Source organism: Arvicanthis niloticus, chromosome 4, assembly GCF_011762505.2.
Source record: "Arvicanthis niloticus isolate mArvNil1 chromosome 4, mArvNil1.pat.X, whole genome shotgun sequence".
Taxonomy (NCBI): Eukaryota; Metazoa; Chordata; class Mammalia; order Rodentia; family Muridae; genus Arvicanthis; species Arvicanthis niloticus.
Window position 1 is genome coordinate 10,980,706 of NC_047661.1, and position 15,701 is coordinate 10,996,406.

Below are 15,701 nucleotides of genomic sequence, written 5' to 3' on the forward strand. Positions count from 1 at the left end.
AACTTAATAAATTCCATCTCTAAATAAACAATGGTTGAATTGTTTTATGTGACATTCGACTTATTTATTTAAATCTTACAAATACTCCAAGCTTTCCTCTTACACATATGAAAATGCAAAATTCGGAGTGTGAAGATATAAGTGGTATTTCAGAATTAGCTTTTATTTTCTCAAATCTACTGCAGCCGGAAGAACTTCTATGTATGGAAGAAGAGTATGTGACCATGTTTGTGCAGGGCCAGATTATCTTCAAGTCTACTATGCTGCAGACAGAAGTACTTCTATAGTTGGAAGAAGAACATGTAGCCAGGTTTGTGCAGTCCATAGAAATCCAGACTTATGGAAGTGCCTATAGTCAAGTTTGCCTGGGAATTCACAATCCTAAGTAAAACTGACTACTAAGGCATAAGTGTGGACTGTCTTCATTGGGAACAAAGTATATGTCGTTTTTACCACAAATTAGCTGCAGATACAGCTAATTGCATTGATAAGTGACTAATTGGTAGGTTGCTATGTGAGCAGTTACCCGATTTACACATTTAAGTGATGTTTATTTCAAGTGTACTTATCACACCAAGCAATAAAACTTGGCTCAAAAGTTCATGTAGCTCGGCAGGACTGAGGAAATATCTGGCAGTGATGAAACACCATATGTAGAATAAATTGTTTGTTTGTGTCATATTTTCTGCAGTAAGGTAAAGACACCCAAATAGCTCTAGATTGTCTACTTTCTTCTCTGAAGTTTCTGTATATATTTTTTTTTTTAAAGAAAACTGAGGACTAAATGTCACACTTTTACAAATATCACAGATATAGCCTGCCCTTCAGGGTATTGTGTACCCAACAAAGACTTGGAGTGAGATGTGTCCATGAAATCATAGAGGCCAGAACAATTATTTGCAGATTTGAATGAAAGAAAAAATGACCCTGTAGCCATGCACTATTGCTATGGACACAGAACAATGAAGTCTCTCAGTATTTAAATACTACATAAATATAAAGGAAATTGCTTCAGCTTTTAATCATTTTCACTTTGTTTCAAATACTTGCCATGATAAATTTTAAAATTTTATACATATGTGATATGTCAGGTCCGAAAGAAACTCAGAATAAATGGGTAACTACGGTGCCTATACTATAGTACATACTGGCCTGTATGCTCATTCTGCACCTGTGATTCTTCTCAGCTTTTCTTACATCGTTCCAACCAAAAATGTCTGTAGCCTAAGGGCTTCCATTGCCCCAGCATCTGAGGCCTGGAAATACTTACTCTTTCAGACATACACTCTCTGTGCTTTCTTGCCCCCTTTCTGTCTACTCTTCTCATTCTCTCATCCCTGCTCTCTCTTCTCATGGCCTGGTTCCATCTGTCAGTTCCTCATTTCACTCACGATTTGGTTCTCTTTCCTCCTAACAGTGCCTTGTCCTTGATTTTCCACATTTCACAAGAAAAAATAAGTCGGGATGTTTTTAATGATAAAATACTGGTGTGCACCTTGCACAAAGCTCAAGTCCAAGTGGATCAAGGACCTCAACCTAAAACCACTGGATCTAATCAACTAGAAAGTAGGAAAGAGCCTCAAAGTTACTGGCAAACGGAAAAATTTCTGGACATAACCCGGATGTCTCTCATCTGAAGAATGGATAGAGAAAATGTGAGTTGTTTACCCAATGGAACACTATTAAAAATGAACTATTAAAAATGAGGACATCATGAATTTGGCAGACAAATGAATGGAACTGGAAATTATGATCTTGAGTGAGGTAATTCAGACCCAAAATGACATGCATGGTATGAACTCACTGATAGTGGATATTAGCCAAAAAGTACAGAATACCCATGATACAACCCAAAGACCACAAGAAGTTTAGCAAAAAGTAACACCCAAGTGAGGATGCTTCAATTGCACTTAGAAGGGGAAACAGAATAATCACAGAAGGAAGAGGAAGAGAGGGATCTGGGTGGTAGAGGTGAGAGGTAGAGAAAAGGGGACCAGGATTCAGTATGTTGGAGGGGAACAAGAGAGAAACCCAGAGGGCCAGCTGAATAAATGGAAATATACAGCTTCTGGGCTGGGGGTGGGAGGTGCAGGACTCTCTGGGATATACCAGAGATCTGGAATGTGAGAGACTCCCAGGCCTCAATGAAGTGGCTTTGGGCAAAATATCCAATAGTGGGGAGAGGGAACCTTAAAAGCCCACCTCCAGTAGTTAGACAGGGTCCACAGTGGAGGGATGGGGCACCAACCCACCTTCAAAATTTCTGACCCAGAATTGTTCTTGTCTAAAAGAAATGCAGGGATAAAAATAAAGTAGAGTCTGAAGGAAAGGCTATTCAGTGACTGGTACAACTTGAGATCCATCTTTTGGGTGGGTACCAAAGCCTGGACTATTACTGATGCTATGTTATGCTTCTACATGGGGGTCTAGCATGGCTCTTCTCTGAAAAGCTCGACCAGAAGCTGACTGAAACAGTTGCAGATACTTACACCTAACTATTAGACTGAGGTTGGAGACCCCTGTAGAAGAGTTAGGGGAAAGATTTAAGGAGCATGAAAGGGATGACAACCCCACAGGACGACCAACAGACTCAACTAACCCAGACCCCTAGGAGCCCCCAGAGACTGAGCCATCAACCAAAGAGCATACACTGGCTCATCCAAGGACCCTAGCACATTTGAGGCAGAGGACTGACTAATGCCTTGTCTGGCTACAGTTGGAGAGGATGTGCCTAATCCTGTAGACACTGTGAAGCCCCAGGGAAAGGTGATGCCCAGGGGTGAGTTGAGAGGTGGAGCACTTTTTCAGATGCAAAGGGGAGGGGTGATAGATTGAAGAACTGTGAAAGGGGAATGGGAAGTGCAACATCTAGGACCTAAATAAAATAAATAATTAAATTATATATGTCCCACTATATTTTTCAATCTCAATATCATCATAGAACATGTACTTTCTTATTACCTTGTGAGGTATCAGATGTCTTTAAATGACAAATGCATCTTTCAGAATAAGTTATATCAAAATCATTTAAATTTGTTAATTATATCTATATGATGAGATCCCAAAACAAGAAGCATGCGCACAGAATGATGATTTTCTTCAGACACATTGTTTTCTCAAAAAAAAAAAAAGAAGAAGAAGAAAATGAAAAATCTCAACACTATTCCCTGTTTTGTACCAACTTGGAGACATATTTTCTTATACATATAAGACATTCTTTTAAGATAGGATCTTACGGTTCCCCAGGTCTGATGAAAACTGGCAGGCATACTTTTCCTTCCCATTTAAAAGATATGAATGCTCACAACAAAAAAAGAAAACGTTGAAAAGAAAAAAATATGACAACTAGGAAACAGAACAGAATGCAGAACAAATGCACATTGTTCTGCCTGTCAGGACAAAGGAGCATATCCTTCCAAACAGTGGTGGCTGCTACTACTGCTCATAGCATTTCAGCTCCAGCCATAACTAAGAATCGGTTATGAAGCTGCCTCCTAATCCTCTACTCAGAACAGAAACAGCAATAGCCTGGCCTAGGCCAGGCAGCACCTGCCCAGCTTTAACCAAGTAGCTGTCTCCCTGAAAAAGCCATGCTACCCGTTGTCAGTCATGTATTTCAGATTAGTCATCAAATTCTCTACCCATATAAATATTTAAAAAAAAAATAGAAGCATCTCACTAAGTCTGTGTCTCACATCCCTGTGGCAGCCAAAGCCACAGTCTCAGTGATCAAGTGTATGGGGCATAGTTCTCTCTGGGAAAGGAGCTAAGCAATAAATGAAATATCAGCTGCTCTGGAACCTTTACCATTAGGTAAACGAAGTACACCAGGATTTTTATTTTTCCTACAGAATCAGTACTGCAGATCCTACCTGGCAATCTTTCTGCAAATGAGAAGAATAAGGGGATGTGGCAGTATTCACACCCCTCAACATGGACACTTGGGGCTCAGAATGATGGCTCCATTGCCTTCTTTCTTCACAACTCATAGAAAAAGGTTCCTGAAAATGAAATTACCACCTGCTGCTTATAGGGAATTGGGAAGGTTAAATACAATGAATACACATGTTCTATACAATACCACACATTAGCTAAATAAAATTGTAATGCTGAATTTCTTTTCTTTTTAATTTCAAAACACTTGGATTTCATAGCATAGAATGAGAAATATCTCCTTATGCTTGGTTTGATAGTGTTCTGAACTTGTGAAGCTCAGAATTTTTTTATTGAAGATAATATTTATTTGATGCCATGAAAGGTAGTCTTCATAAGAAAGGCTGCAGGTGATTACCAGCTCCAAACCCACCCAGTCAGGCATCTGAAGCACATGGTGTCTTCAGTCATGCAGTCCTCCAACGCTGGGAACAACCAGGGGCAATAACAGTAGCCTGTAATGTTTGAGAGTCTCTTTGACAACCATGACCAACATTTCAAATCAGGGTTTCTCATTCCAGGTCCTGAGGGATTTGTTAGATGCTCTTTGGCTCTTGGAAGAGGAGAAAAAGTTTTGCTTAAACTATGTATGTAATTAAATATATTTTTAAGTTGCTATTAATAGTATGATTCATTATTACTCTTCCCAGACATCTTTACTGTTATTTTAACTGTTTTTCTTCTTCTGTATCCATATCACTTCCCCCTCCCCCAGTCAGAGACTCACAACTCGTTTCTTGGATCAGATAACTTGTATCCTGCTACTACCTTTATACTGCATCCCAAACCCAGCAATGGTCAATTTTTACTTTTCAGGTTTCTGCAGTTACTTTGGGATATGTATTCAACTCTGAAGATGTGGAGATAAGTGCCTCCTATGAGATAGAACCTATTACATATGTCTGTCTTGGTCTGAGTTACTTCATTCAATATGATCTGTACAAGTTCTAACAATTTACCTGCAGAATTCATTCCATTGTTGTAGAACAACATTACAAAACATATGTATACCGTATATCGACTATGCATTTTTCAGATGAAGAAGACATAGCCTATTTCCATTTCTAGCTATTGTGAATAGAGCAGCAATTAACCCAACTGAGTAAGTGTCTGTGGAGCAGTGTGCTGAGTCTTTTGGGACTATACCAGTGAGTGGTATTAGATGGGTCATATATAAAATTTAGAGTTTTTTGAGAATTATTCAGAAAGAAGGGAAACAACTCATATATAAAATTTAGGGTTTTTTGAGAATTTTTCAAAAAGAAGGGAAACAACCCATAGTTCTAACAAGTTATGATACTTATAAACCACTACACGGACTAGGTCATCGGGATAACCCTAAGTAAATAATTGTATCATCCATAACTTTGTGGTAATCAACAACTGTGTAATTGGACAAAGGACCTGCTCAACTAGTGGGAAACGCGCTCTTATCCTGGAAACCTAGGCAACTACCCAGGTTATGTGTAGTCTTGAATCATCATGCAGGAGAACTTACAACTTCTACTTTATAAAACAGGCATAATCACTGACTACATTCTAACTATTTGTCTTTATAGACACAAATGGGTGAGGACTGAATATCTCGTCAAGGAAAGTTCTATTTACAGCAGAAAGGAGCACTAGAGAAACAGCCAGTTGTGGAGTCACACCCTAGTGGATTTATCTACAAAACGGCTTTCAAACCTAAGGCTCAGAAAGCAGTGAGGAAGAGAGGGTGAAAACCGATGAACTAGAAGTCTGAAGAGTTTGCTGTGAGATGTGCCTCCTAGGGCAGTCAGAAGTTATTTGCAGAAGGGCTAACCAACGTGACTGCCTAAGCATAAGCTGAACGAGGAGGACAATAGTCATGTTCATGTGGACAGGGGAAGGCCACAGGCTGTCTATTCAATGAACTGGAGGCAAGTACTGAATGCTGAGAGAGAGAGGGCAAAGTCTTCTCCAAAAAGGAGGACACCAACCGGTTATTCACTCTCCAATAACGTTACACAAAATGAACAAATCGCACCTAAGAGTAGTAATTATAGGGAAGAAAAGGAAGGAAGAAACAATGTAATCATAATACAAATTCTAGGAAACAGAAAAGTAAGGGGGAAAGATAGTATTGACTATTGTATTTATTCACTAAGAATGTGATCGAGTATGTAAAGTATGCAATCATGAAGACACAAGGCTGATTCTCAGTACCCTGTAGAAAAGTTGGGGAAGGCCATACTATGCAGCAAGTTCCCAAGTTGGAGAGACTATGGTCCATGGAATAAAATAGATTACTTGTGGAAGAAACCTGATATTGCCCTTTAGCCTTTAGGAACAGGCCTCTATATTATATGCAAGCGTTTGACATACATACAAGGGAAACTAATGAATTCTAAGCCATGAAAGTGTTTCAGACTTTTTATCAAAAATGCTTAGAATGTGAGACACATAATTCTTGCTTCTACCTGTTATGTACTCTTCTTCCATAAGAACTACCCAAAACATTTTCAGTAGAACACACACACACAGAGTTTAATCTTACAGATTAGTGATGAAGTATACCCCGTTCAAACGCATGTGGGTATGAAATGAGAATTCTGTTTCTTAATAGCCAATCACTGTTCATCTGTATTTTTTATATAAATTTTGAAAGGATATGTGAGCTTCTATCTCTAAGAATAGGCCACTTAAAATACCCGAACCATTCTAGATAACCCATTAGAATTCAATTAACAGTATAGCACTGTGTGTAACTATCACAAAGTAATGTGTGTAAAGTGCTGCCAAAACAGACAATTGTGGTAGCATAGATATAAAACAGTTTTTTTTCCAGTTAGTATTAAATTTTGAGAGAATAAATTGTGTTCTTTCTACCAGCAAAATAAAAAGATATAACAGTTATTCTCCTTCAAGTATAAATATGTGGAAGATTTGCTGGTATTTTTTTTATATTTGTGTATGCATTTTTCTGAGATCCTTTACAAGAGAAGCACTTGCATGTTAAAACAGTCTTGATAAATTATGCTAGAAAACAAATAATTAATCTTATTGAAAAATGTTCAAATTTACTTATTTAAAACTACATGGTATGAGAAACTGTAATACACCAGGTTCTAACTGAGGCAAAATTGACAGCTTTATTTTATACGTCATGATGTTTTCATGCTACCACTAAGGCATTTAGAAATGCAGAAATATTTCCAGTGTTTACACCTGGACTGGAAAACAGTGGAGTGTTTGGATAAACTTTCTCCCTCTTCTCCTCCTCCTCTTCCTCTTCCTCCTCCTCCACCTCCTTCTCCCCCTCCTCCTCCTCCTCTTCTTCCTCTTCTTCTTGGATGATGTTAAGAAAAATGTCTACCCTAGGAGTAAGGCTGGCTACGGGGTTATATGTTTTCTGAGCATGAAGCCTCCCTTTGGTAGATACTAACGTTTTATGAAGATCTGACACGTTATAACTGCTTTTTCATCTCCACTGATATTCGCCAATGGCAACGGGTTTGGTGATTTGTCCCAACACAATCATGAGAAAGGGAAAAGAGAATGTTCATTGAACATCTAGTCTACCCATGATACTTTTGTGCATTTTATAACATAATTCTAAAATAATTACTAAAGGTTAGAAAATGTGTATAGAGGATTGCAAATATATAGCCTTTTCTTGTCATTAAATCATGTTCTTGCTTTGAGATGCTAAAACACAATATGCTGAAGGGTGAGTTTTGTTTTCTTAAAAGAGAAAGAAAGCATTATTTTTTTTAAAAAAATCTGAAAATTTAAAGTTGTCTACTTTTGTATTTTACATGAGGATATTTTAAAAGTAAGGATGGATCCAGGACCAGGATTCATTTGGTTCTTTCTGTGAATAGTTGTGGACTTGAACCAGTAACGGACAAAAACAACCAATGCACCTACATCCTCCTGTGTCTTGCAGCTGTAACTGCAATAATAGAAAGGACTGAGTCTCTTACAGATACTCCTTCTCACTGAAAGGCCATTCAGTATCTGGACAAAGGTAGGAATCAATGGCTTCATTGACTCCTCAGGAATTTTGACAAAAATCCTTCAGGCATTTTCTTCTTTTACTCATTGAGTACCATCATGTCTCCTATGCTTTAATACTCCTGATACACACTCCAAATTAGATCATTTACTGAGGGGCACCAGATGAGGTATCTTTGCAGACATTAGTTAGGGAAGCAAACCTTGAAGAAGGGAGAATGAAAATGCAGTTTGGAATAACTTCATCAACCTACATTAAGGCCTCTTGACAGTTTGGTATCATGTGGTTGATTTCCAACAAATTTAAACATAGTATAATTAGGAAAAGGTCTTCCTGGTATAATACAATCCTCAATGCACAAGAAAGAATAATTATATCAAAACTCAACTCAGGGTATATTCTGTTTCTTCAAATAATAATGGTTCTAGAGATAGGCTACCTGTACTAGCTTAAAGGCCTAGAGAAGGCTCCAGTATGTTCTTCATCATACAGATAGCATAGAGGTCATTTGGGCTATCATGTACCTCTGGTCCTGGTTGTGGGAGCTTGGGCAGCCCTTGGCACTAAGGGTATATAGAATAACTAGCCAGCCACCTGTGGTCTTTTTAGGAGAAGCTTGATATGATCTGGCCCAACAGATAAGATAGATCATCTGGCTATTAATCCCTTCCAATTCCCCGCTTTTTGAATGAAGAAAAGATCTTTATACATTTTTTTTTTTGGAAAGATGATTCTTTATGCTTAACATTTCTGGTTTTTCTGGAGATGTTGGATACAAAGACTTTTGAGCTGTGGCCCCAACAGCTATTCTTTGGGTCTCACCTCTTGGTGCCTCAATTGAGGAAGTCATAACATTTCTTTTGGTTTCTTTGTAATATCTTCTGGCAGCAAAAGGATTGTGGAACAATATATTGTGGAGATGTCGCTCAGCTTCAATCTCCAGCAAAAGACACACACACATGCACACACACATGCACACGCACACACACACGCACACACACTTTGGGTAAATTTAACTGGTGTGGCCTTTTAGGAGGAAGCATGTCACTATGTCACTGCAGGACTTGGAACAAATACCCTTACCTCTGTCCCAGTTTGAGCAGTCAGCTTCATATGTGTGGTAAGTGATGTGGTCTCTCAGCTTCCTGCTTCTGATGCCATGCTTCCTAAGTATTGTACTGTTTTCCTACCATGATGGACTTTTATTCCTCTGAAGACATAAGCCCAAATAAAGCGTCTTCTGTACTTCACCTTACTCACGTTTTGTATGACAGCACCAGAAAGGGAACTAATACACATACTCACAGTATGTGTTCAATGGACTTTTAGAAAACTTCATTTTAGGTTTGAAAATTTTATGGAAAACTCAGAGGAAAAATGAACAGTTTACTTACCATTTTCACTTACTCCCAAAGCATTCTTAAGTCCTGCTCAAATCTCTAAGTATCTGTCCAGAGGCAGCCTTCATCTTCAGCCTCCTTGTCAAGAAGTACACACTTCTCTTAGTAGTCCCCTCAATCAACAAACCCTGCAAATTTGTCTAACCCCTGTTTTGAAACAACTGCAAATCACTTCTAAACTCCAGAATTTTCCTTTCTTAGCAAGTGGGGCCACAAATAAGAGTAAGGATGTTGGCCATGAAATCCAATGGTGTTTGAGTGGAGAGCAGAAAGAAATGCAGATACTCTTACAGTTATTGTGAAGTGAGTCTTAAAAGACACGTACTGGAAGAATAAAAACACAAAGAAGGGAATTTTTGCTTCCTGAATAGAAACATCATGAGGTTCATAAAATGAATTACCTGGTTTACTGAAAAAAATGGAGGTACAGTTTGTCAGTTATCATTAAGAAAAGGCTTTAAGGACATGCATGTACATCAGTGAAGAGCCACCAGAGGTTACAACACAAGTGAGAACCATCAGCAGTGACGTAAAGTGGCACAGCAGACCTGCACTGTGCCAGCTCTACAGCAGACTCTACCTTCTACTCTGAGCCCCTCACACCAGCTTCTCTCCCCTTGCAAAATTGTGACCTCCGCATGACAGAAGTGTCTGCTGGCTGCATACATTTTTGCACAACTGAACAGGATTAACTTAGTAGTTTCATTTTAATTCTGCTCTAAAATTTCCCAATTTAACTAAATAACTTTAATGTTGTCTTCGCGTCATCTTTTGGAGAATTTATTTTTTAAAAAATTATATAAACATTAGGATTTTGTTAAAGAATATAAAGAGTAGAAACTATTTCAGTAGATGGAGCAGAGGTCACATCAGAGTAGCTAAACACTATATAGCATAGGATATGTAACTCAAGTCCAGATGCTCAGCAGAGTTCTGAGATGGAAAAAGCCCATCTGAGAGCAAAGACTGAGCATTATTGAATCCATCTTAGCTAACCACCTCATTTGAACCTCGGAAATGTCCCATCCTAGTCAAATGGAAGGCAAAACAACCTTAGGCAAATACCAAAATGCTTCCTTAAAGAAACATTTGTACTTCATATGAAGAAAGTCATAGCTCTGATTTGTTTAAAAGCCTCACTGTGGTTCTTCCAAACAATGCCACGTGATACAGAGAAACAATCCTCAGTGGAGTCTCCAAGTGCATGGCAAGTTTAGTCTCCTGCTGATGGTAATATGTGCATTTCTCCCCTCGCAGACTGTTCATGAATTGTGTGATTGCCTGATATGGAATTACAAAGAAATAGATCAATAAACACAGCAGGCTTCTGGGTTAAAGCCTTTGCCTACACAGTAGACCTATGAACAAAGGGGCTGCTTGCAAATTGCAAAATCCAAGAGCTGACCACACAGATTCCTCTTTGAGAACACATTAGGAAGTGGAGCTACAGACATTCACAGATAAATATGGAGAAGCAGATATGTTGATAAGAGAATTTATTACTTACCAAATGATATTGTAAACCTGGCTGGATACTTTTTGTATCACTAAAGCCATGTATGAGCTATTGAGATCATCACTTTATACATCAAGTGTTATAGGGAAAGAATTTCTAAGTGTTTAAAAACAGCAAATGTCTTCTAGTTCCCTCAAGAAGCTAGTGTGTACTTCATTCTTCTGGTAATATTTTGGCAGTACAGAAAACTAGGTGAGTGAAAAAAGGCGTTCAAAAAAGTAGAGGCAATTCATTTTAGATTAGCAAATATATTTTATATTCCACAGATATAAATGCAAGTGGCCATCAAGGGTAGAACCAAAAATGGGTGGATCTTAGTTTGAGCCAATGGAGTTTGTAAACCACAGACTTAAAGAATCTTAACCTAGCAATTAAAGAACTAAATGTTTGTAACTTGTCTTCCCACACAGACCAGTTAGGAACACAAAAGAGGTGCTTATTGGCAGCTCTTAGTTATGGCCTCATCTCAAACAAAACAATACCATGTCTCCTGAGAATTGGGAATGAGAAAGTAAACTTAAGGCATAAAAAGCATCTTTAACTCCACTAATAATGAATGACCCCTGATAAGTTGGACAGGACTACCAGAAAACAGACAAGTACCAATGTTAGATTGTGACCTCAGAGGTAGCTCTTCTGCCAGAGACCATACTCATACTGGACTCATTCTAAAGCATATCATATGCCAAATAAGCAAATAAAGACCCTCAAATTTAAAAAAATAACCAGATGTTTACACATGAAGTATTATACTGTCCTTGTTTTGTACTTTGTCTTTATTCACAAAGAAATCTTTAGTTTACAATAACTGGGTATGATTAAAATTATCTCATTATGATAATTTAATAAAATGATCTATATTACTATTTAATCAATCCATATATGTATACATCTGCATATATTTCTTGACAATTTCAATGAATATACATATATATTACATACATATAAATATCAGTAAAAAAAAGTGTGTGTGTATTGTATGTGTGTTGTTAAACTCAATTTTCAAATATTTCGAATCCCTGTTACAATCCTCCAGAACCCAAGGTAATAACCCTTCATTATCATAAAAAGAAAATTATAGTTAGCAAAATTCAACACAAATAAAGAGAAATATGACTGTCTTAGCTCAGGCTACCAAATCAAGTTGTCACAGATTGGAAATGGAACAGAGAAAACAGGGATCAAGCTTATCTTTCTAGAGTCTAAAGTCTGGCATCAATCAGCCTTGTTTGGTTTGGGTGGGTTTTGTGACTTATGGATTGTGACATTCGTACTGTATCCTCTGTCCCTGTAATGAGGAAGAGGGAACCTACACTGCTTCTGTGGGAAATAACACAGAAGAAACACTGGCAAAAGAAGGGCAGGAGTAAAACTTTAAATCTATCCAACACAGCTTAAATCCTGATATCTTTCCATCCTTCCTTTATTTGAACTCTTCCATGGGAAGAAATTGTACATCTATATTATCCTTTAAACACTCTTAAGTTTTGTGTGTGTGTGTGTGTGTGTGTGTGTGTGTGTGTATGTGTGTGTGTGTGTGTGTGTGTGTGTGTGTGTGTTTTGAATGGTCATCATGAGATATAGAACTGGTCAGTTTTCAAAAAAAAAAAAAACCAAATCATAAGAAGACCATCAAAGAAAAAATTTAAAATGGAAGTTTCCTTCTATGTCACTGCTAAGCACCCAGGCCACCCAGAACTCTCATGATGCCTTCCAGGGTCCAGCCAGCAGAATCTCCCTGACTTCCCTATCAATGCTTTCTCTGTAGCCCATCAGATCTAACCATGGACCCACATCCACTGCCCCCCATCTAGTGTGATGACACACTCCCTGTAACACAGCCAACCTCTAGGCTTCTACCTGAACTCTTTCTTCTACCCGAAAACACTGACAGGTATATTTTGCATTTATGATTATTTACAATAATCACAACTTAGGCAGACTTCCCATATCTCCCACTATACTCTAGCCACATGAGTCTCCCTGATATCCCTATCCAGGTATATTTCCAACCTGTGAGATGTAGTCTGGAAGCCATATACAGTACCTTGGCCTAGTCTAGCCTCCCCTTCCTGTACCTCAAACAATTTCCAGGCTTCAGCTAGAGCCTCCATAGATCCCCAGCAAGCTACTTTTGCGTCAAGCCCAAACTTTTCACACAGACACATCAATCCCACGTTTGAAGCAGAAAGCATATTCTATAAGTCAGCCTAATTCCTTCTGTCTACCTGACTCCATTCGGCCCAAATTTCCAACCTCTAGGCTCAATGTGTCCATACATACTCTTTTTTGCCCTAAACTTCTCTGTCTCCATCATATGCAGAACTAATGTAACTACATATGCACAGACTTCATTGCAAAAATATCAACAATATGGAAGCTCAAGTTAGTATCTTCTCTCGAAGAAGATACTTGGAAAGGATATTTGGAAGAAAGGTTTGCCTACTTTACTTACTTAGACAAAAGAAAGGACACAGAATTTAAAAGAACAATTAAAAAGTTTATAAAAGATTTAAAGGAGACTAAAGAATACAGAAACACACAGCTCAAAGAGATTAAGGGAAAAGAGGTAAGGGAGAATAAACACCAGAATGATGTCCAAGAAACACAAACATAAGCCTTATGGAAATGCGTAACACAGTGGAGGATTTGAGCACATCAGTAAGGAGAGGGAATGTCATTAAGGATAGAGAAACATAGGGAAGAACACAGGCTGAAATGGAAGTGCCAATAGAAAACCCAGTAATTCAACTAGAAATTTCAAAGGAAAATCTTAAGTTGGAGTGATTCAAGCAAAGGATAGGTTATCCAAAACTCAAAGATGAAATATGTATATCTAAACAAAATAAACAAAGAAAATAGAAACTACAAAAGAGGAACACACAGAAAATTCATGACACCTTAAAACAATTACAACAACCTTTCAATTATAGGCAGAATGAGGAAGAAGAATGTCATGTCAATGGCATATAGCAGAACAAAATCTTAGAAGAAACTTCTCCAAACTAAGGAAAAGCATACCTATACATACCTATGCAGCAACACACAGAATATCAAATCAAAAAGATCAGAAAAGAAAATCACCATGGTATAATATAGGGAAAACACTAAGTACACATAACAAAGAAAGTGTATTGAAAGCTGTAAGAGAAAAAAAATGCAAGTCACATGTAAAGCAAATTTCATGAGAATAACAGCAGATGTCTCAGTGGAAAAACTGAAAGCCAGAAGTGCCTGGATCAACGTATCCCAAAACTTAAAATTCTACTTGAGACAATCTATACTAATATACCTTGCAAAACTATCTGCCATAATCGAAGGAGAAGAAAACTTCTTACTACATAAGCAGCCTAAAAGTTTTATATTCAAATTTATGTGAACAATTATTTTGGGAAGAACATAGCAGAAACATTGTGCAAAGAAATGAAGCCATAATTATTAAAGCACAAAGCACCAGAGGGAACACAACACCAAATATCAACAAGACAACGACCACAAATAACATACCCATTTCATTAGTAATATTAAATACCAATGGTTTTAATTTTCCAATCAAAAGATACAGTGGCTAAATGATTCAAAAAAACCAAATTCATCTAACCTGGTGTCTACAAATACCATACCATTAAACATGGGTGGCTTCTGAGGGTCAAAAGATGGACAAAAGTGCTCTAATCAATTAGGACAGGAAAAAATAGATGATGCTATCCTATTAGCTGACAGAATAGACAAAATTGAAAAAAAAACAGTTAACAAAGAAACATTACTATTTTAAACATAGGCACCAAAACCTGGGGCACAAATTTTCATTTAAAAATGTAATGCTGGATTTAAAGACACAGACTAGCATCAGTGTAATAATAGCAGATGATTTAACTAACCCATTTTCTCCATAGACAGGCAATCTGGACAAGAAAAGATTATCAGAGAAACATCAGTGTGTGGATCCCTGCAGTTAACACAGCTGGCACGGAAATGTGTGAAGAAGCGAGCATAAAATCTTGGATCAGCTCAAATTAGGGTAAATCAAAACATGGAAAGCTAGTGTCAGGCTGTTTATTGCCAGCATATTTAAACATGGTAAAATTCGGAAAACAAAAGTTTATTGGTGTGATACAATCCCCAGCGAACAAGAAAGCACAATTATATTGAAGCTCAACTCTGTGTAGATGCTATATCATCCATAAAGTTGTGTTCTAGTAATAGGCTACATGTACTAGCTAAAGGGTCTAGGGAAGAGTCTGAGATGACTTTTATCATACATGAAGCATAGAGGGCATTTGGCCAGACTATTAGCCACCTCCACTCCTAGCTGTGGGAGCTGTGGGGAGGTCCTGACTATACAGATAATGTAAGAGTCATTTAGACTACTAGCCACCTCAATACATGGAAAAGAAATGTATCTTCTTCTAAAGCACCAGGAACATGCTTAGCAGAGCTAATAACAGCGGGACCAGGGCACTGGGAACTTTCCCCAAGGCCCTAATGCATAGGGCATGAGCATAGCTCTTTCTATAGAAGCAAGGATGTTCTTGACAGAGCTGGTAATGACCTGGAGACAGGACCTCTGGGGAGTTGTGGCTCCAGATCCTGTGAGCCGAACTCATTCTACCGCACAGAGCAACTGAAAAATTTAAACCTCTTAGAAGAAAAAAAAAATCCCATGTTCAAGGATCAGTAGCTTCAATATTGTAAAAAAAATGACCATTTCTATCAAAAGCTTTTTTCAGCTTCTATGCAAATTTATCCTAAATTCCTATGAAATCACAAAATCCTCTGAATATAGCAAAAGAATCCTAACAAAACAGTAGTGCTGCTGCAGTGATTACTATTCCATAGTATAAGATATATTAGAGTCATAATAATAAAACCA

General features: G+C 37.8%; 1 long non-coding RNA gene across 1 annotated transcript in view; it reads right to left on the reverse strand.

Moving 5' to 3' along the window:
• Nucleotides 1–4,295: 4,295 nt before the first annotated feature.
• The window catches only part of LOC143441948 (uncharacterized), a 250,804-nt gene continuing 239,398 nt past the window's right edge, over nucleotides 4,296–15,701 (reverse strand). Inside the window, exon 3 of the long non-coding RNA XR_013109729.1 lies at nucleotides 4,296–4,486. This is a non-coding gene — a long non-coding RNA (uncharacterized LOC143441948). The remainder of the gene's footprint in view (nucleotides 4,487–15,701) is intronic.